Raw genomic sequence first — 5529 nt, forward strand, 5'->3', positions numbered from 1 at the left:
GGAATAATTGCTAAACGGCCTAATTTTGGAGATAACCACTGTTATAAACATCTCATTACTTTAATTAAAGCCTCATCCATCACTGACATGCTGTTCCCTGAAGCTAAGGGACTAACGCGGCAGCAGCCCCTTGAGCTCCGCCGAGACACCCCCCCCCACCCCCCCGTGGCCATACCACTCACAAATGCCCCATTTCCCCTCCAGGACCCCAGAAAGCACCCTCCGGGGTCCCCTGCATGAAAGGGAAGTGGGCAAAGCTGAGCCAGCATTGGAACCAGACTGTCAAGGGCCGCGCATCTCGGGAGAAGGCTGGCATGACCCCCAACGTGCATGTTTGTCTATGGTACCAGGGACGTATCTGCCCCAAAGGATCAGTCACCTCACTGAACTCTTATCATGCACGAGGCCCTTGGTGCCAGCCTGAGGAGTCTCTTCATTCCCACCTCACCTGTCTGGAAACTGAACCTGGAGATGCGGGACTCATCTGTCCAAGGCCACTCAGCTCATAGGTGACCCAGGTCATCCTCGAGATCTGCGGGTCTGACTCCAGGACCTTCCACACAAGCCCTGGTGCTAGGGAAGTACGACCACCACCGCCCCCAGGTTGGGAGAGAGGCTGGGGCCGGCAGCCACAGGCCTGAGGGAGGCCGGGAAGAAGGACGGAGCAGGTCTGGCTGGAGTGGAGGGGAGGGAGAGCTGAGAGCCGGGGTTGGGGATCTATCTGGCCCAGCTCTGGCCTTGGGGTGTGTGTGTGGGGGGAGGGGGGAGGTAAGGATGAGTGAGGCGGCCTGTGGAGTGTCTCCAGCAGGACCTGGGCAGAGACGAGGTAGGATCAGGTGTGAACTCATGCAGCAAGGAGTCTGCCAGGGGGCTGCCCTTCAAGGACCAGATGCTGCCCCAGGTGCAAACCCTGGACAGGACTCTGGGAGCCAGGGCACAGGGCAGAGGGTAGGGGCAGATGCAGGAGACGGAGCGAGGCAGGGGAAGGGACCTGAGCTGGCTTGTACACAGGGAAGACCCCAAGCACTGCAGGTGTGTTTTGAGAGGAGCGGGGGCTGCAGCTGGGCAGACTGGGGCTGCTGGGGGTGGGCAGTGTCCTGTCCTGGGAATAGGAGAGGGAAGGTTGGGGTGGGGGCAGGCAGACTGACAGCTCCAGCCAGAAGGAAACACCTGGGTCTCCTGGCGGAACGAAGCCCGGCGTGGAACGAAGCCCAGGGATAGACTGGGATGGGCTCGGATGTCAGCCAGGACTGACCCTAGTCTCTCTCCTGTCCCAGGGAAGCCCACCCTAGTGACAGCAGCTTTGCTTTCTCTAGAAGTTCCTGGGAATGGAGTCAGGCGGTGTGTAGCCCTTTGAGCCTGGCTCCCTTCATTCATCCGTTGTGACAGCATGCACGCAGTTCCTGCCTCTTTAGTGCTGAAGAGCACCCCATCTGCTGACCCCTCCCACTGCGGAGGGATCGCCCGGTGGTTCCCATCCTAGGCTACAAAGCGGCTGTGAGTATTTGCCTACCAGTCTTCTGTTTTCTTCTCTCGTGGGTAACTGCCAAGAAAAGGGGTCGCTGGGTCATAGATAAGGAAAGTTAAACATGATAAGAAGCTACCAAACTAGTTTCCCAACCAGCAGGCCTGTCCTGCATTCCCACCAGCCGTGTGCAGAGTCCTGTCTGCACCCCTGATGCCCTCATCTGCCAGCCAGAGGGAGCACTTTTAAAATCATCTTTTCTCATTATCATAAATAATTTGATACATGGAAAGGAATCTGTGCTACATACATGTACAAGGAGAACACAGTAATGACTCCAACACCAGCAGAGCCCCAGGACTGAAGAGCTGGAGTCTCTAGGGGCCGGTGACTTCCTGTGGACCCTGCCTCCCCGCCTCCCCTCCCACCCTGTCCACCTGCCCACCCTGGGGCAGCCACACCCACATTCTGGGCTTATCATTCCTGGCCTTTTCAGAAATACTTTTGTCCTTACCAGTACACTTGTTGACATGTGGGACATTCATTCTGCTTGTTTTTAAGTCTTCTTACAAAGATCAACAGATCACTTGCGTGTTCTGGTCAGGATGTTGCTTCTTAATGTAATATTCGTTTTGCTTTTGATGAACTCAGTCTTCCCTTTTACCTGAATTACTGCGGTGATCGCATACAGCAGGAGTCCAGGCCTCGTTCCATCCACATAACACCCCACAGCGAAACAGAGCAACCTGTTTGCCCGTTATCCTATTGGGGGACGTGCGGACCCACCTCCCTGGTGTTCTGCTATTGCACATAAGTTACTATAAACAATGTTGTATATGGCTCTGGATCTGCAAGTATACAAGGTCCCATCAGCATACTTGGTGGAAGGGCGTGTCTGGGTCACAGGCAGTGAGAACCCCCCCAGAGTGAGTTCTCTTCCTCCTCCTTCTTCACGGACATCTTTCACAACTCCTCAGCCCTGGCTGTATGCCAGCTTCTGTGCTGGGCACTTCATTTATCTCTCATTTGATTCTCAAACTCATGCTGCGAAGACGATTGTAGATCTCAGATCAGGTTCCTGAGGCTCAGAGAGGTTAAGTCACTTGCCCAAGGTCACACAGCTAGTAAGTAGGAGGGCCAGAGTCAAACCTAGATCTTGTGGTGTGGCACAAATACCTTCATCCCAAGGTCCCCTCTGCCGCCCCCCAAACACCCAGCACACTGGGTGCATCTCTGAGACAGGAGAGGCTACCCAGACGCAGGTGGGCCTGTGGGCCAGGACCGACGCGTGCCCAGGGAGTGCAGCAGAGGTCTCTGTGGCTGTGGCAGGCTGGCCCTTGGCCGTGACGCCCATGCCCGATGCCCTCTGCACAGGGGAGGGTGGCCAGCCCTGCCTTGCTTGCATTTTACTTTCTCTTAAGTGGCCACAGGAGATGCCATTTTCCGCCACAGAATCTGGCTCCATCCAACCGTCCCTGCAAATGGCCCATCAGCTCAGCCTATCCACGTGCAGCAACAGAAATGAGTCAGGGGAAGGGAGGGAGCAGAGATTTTTTTCTTCCTGGGGTTAAACATCCCAGTTTGAGGTAAAACAAATTCCTTACTAGAGCGTCTCACCTCCAGCTGGGCCACAGAAAGCGCCATTTAACCAGATCATTTAGCACTGATTCACGCTAACCAGACTGCTGGCTGGGCTGGCCTGCTCCACACGTGCTGAAGGCCACTCTCTGGGGGACAGGGAAGGGCATGCTGGTGGCAGGTTCTGGAGGCTGCAGGGGCAAGGGAGGGGCTGGGTCACTGAAGACAGGGGGGGTGCTGTCTTCAGTCCTGTGGGGTCTGCATGGAAGGTAAGAAGGAAACCTCCCTGGGCCTCTGCTTGGGGCCCCACAGTGAGCCGGAGAGGTCATCACAGGCCTGAGAACGCTTGGAGCCACTGCCTTGTCCCCAAGGAGGAGGAGGACACCCCGTTCTCCCATGGAGACATGAGCACCTGGGGACCTCCCCCCCCCCCCCCCCAATTCGGTGTTCATGTTGATCCTGGCAGACCCAGCGTTGTCCAGGCGACAGAACCATCTCCAAGTCCAGCCCCTCTGCTGCAAACTCCCTCCACATGCAAGTCCTCTGTGGGGGCCTCCAGTCCCGGGAGCTCCTCCATTCCAGAAAAGGGAGGGAAGGAAAGGGGGGCGGGGAGAGAAGGAGAGAGAGCAAGCATGCACCGGACTCCTGAGTGGGTGACATGGCCACAGACTTGGGTGTTTTAATGTTTCTAAATTTTTACTTATGGATTTCAGAGAGAGAGAGAGAGAGGAAGGGAAGGGGGGAGAGACATCAATTTGTTGTTCTACTTGTTTATGCGTTCATTGGTTGACTCTTGTATGTGCCCTGACCGAGGATTGAACTCACAACCTTGGCAGGTATTGGGACGATGCTCTCAGCAACTGAGCTAGGGCCTGGGTGTTATAATTTGAAGAGACAGGAAAGAATCTTCCCAAAATAGGGTCCTGTCACAGAGCTTCACCCTCCCTGATAACGTCAACTCATTATTCCTTTTGGCAAGGCCACTGAGAAATCCCACTTAAAATGTAAGAATAATATCTGAGAATGGCAATACAGTACATTCATTCACTAGCAACCATTAACACTCTAGCAAGAATTAGAAGTCCAAGTAACCCAGTAGTTCATCTGACACCCAGAAGGGCTGGGGCACCAGGCGGAGAAACTGTGCCAGGAGGCAGCCATGGTGTCAGCCATGGCATCCATTTGGGTGGACACCCATCACCCTACCGAAGCCTGCAGTTTTACAAGGAACACTGTCTGGGAAATTGTGGTCCAGTAAGTGGCCCACACTGCCCGGAACTGTGACGACAAGGATTCGCGCTGTTGTTTGCTTATATGTTTTTGCTGTTTCATTTGGTTTTTCTAGATATCCAACCCCTCTGAGCATTTGCAAGTCTCAGTCCTCCTGTTCCCCCGTCTCAGGTAAGATGCTCAGGTTTCCTCCCTGACCTTCCCCCGGGAAGTAAACTCTCCACACCTGGAGTGCATGCCCATGGCTTGTGACCCCTCTCTTCCCGCGTCCAGGCAGCGGCCGCGGTTACTTACGGACACGTCTCATCCGCCAGAACCGCGCTTCCCAGTTGCTGCTCGTGCTCATTTAAGCCTCACAACCACCCTCTACAGGGGGTGTGGTGATCACCCCATTTTACACGTGAGTACACTGAGCTTTCACCACCCCTCTGACCGGGCAGCAGCTGTGCCCTCCTCCTTCCAGACTGCATCCGGAGCCTGGTGCCCCCCCACCCCCCCCACCTGCAACCGGGGCTCTCGAGCCGCCTTGCCCAGGCTCTGCTGGCCCCTCCAGCCCGGCTGCCTGTGGCCGGGGCCTGGCTGGCCTTGGGCAGAGATGCACGGAGGGCTCCCAGCTACTTCTGTCCTTGCGTTTGGCTCCTAGCCAGTCCTCGTGCCCTTTCGCTAGCAGGCAGAGGCTTGTGCTGCCTGCTTAGTGTTCCGAGTTTCCTACTGCAGCTCAGCAGAAAAGAGAACCAAGCTCAGAGCCCCATGCCAGCTGCTTCGGCGGGCGTGCGGGAGCTGTCTTGCACAGAGGAGCAGCTTCACAGCAGTGGCTTGAAATCAGCCACGGCGGGAGCATTTACACCAGAGGAACTGGCAAGCGTGACAGAGCAGGGATATTCCCCTTGGAGGGCTGGTTGGTAACGTCTCCCACGGCCACTTTGCCAGGGTGCCAGGTTGCCTTTCCTTCTGGCCAGGAGCCTGCCTCCTCCTTCAGGCGCCCCTTCCTTGGGGCTGGGGGTGGGGCTGCCCATGGCCCTGCACGGCTCTCATGTGGCTTGAGATGACTCAGTGCCAGACAACAGCAGAACTGACTTAAAAAACAAATACATGGAAACTGAGCAAAACAAGGTCCCCCAACGGAGTCATGGAACACAATTTCTTTATACAGTGAATAGGAGACAGAGCCAGTTGGTATCACTCATCACAAGATCGGACACTGTCAGCTCTCCTCCCTTCTGCTCCCTGGGCCAACCTTCCAGAAGGTGGAAGGT

General features: G+C 55.8%; 1 long non-coding RNA gene across 1 annotated transcript; it reads left to right on the forward strand.

The window, feature by feature from the left end:
- The first annotated feature begins 209 nt into the window (after window positions 1–209).
- On the forward strand, window positions 210–4722 carry LOC149998928 (uncharacterized). The gene is made up of 4 exons (XR_016514370.1): window positions 210–668; window positions 1317–1497; window positions 4389–4444; window positions 4547–4722. It is a non-coding gene; the product is annotated as an uncharacterized LOC149998928 (long non-coding RNA).
- Window positions 4723–5529: the final 807 nt, after the last annotated feature.

This window comes from Furipterus horrens, unplaced genomic scaffold (genome assembly GCF_987537825.1).
Source record: "Furipterus horrens unplaced genomic scaffold, mFurHor1.1.pri manual_scaffold_11, whole genome shotgun sequence".
NCBI classification, from domain to species: domain Eukaryota; kingdom Metazoa; phylum Chordata; class Mammalia; order Chiroptera; family Furipteridae; genus Furipterus; species Furipterus horrens.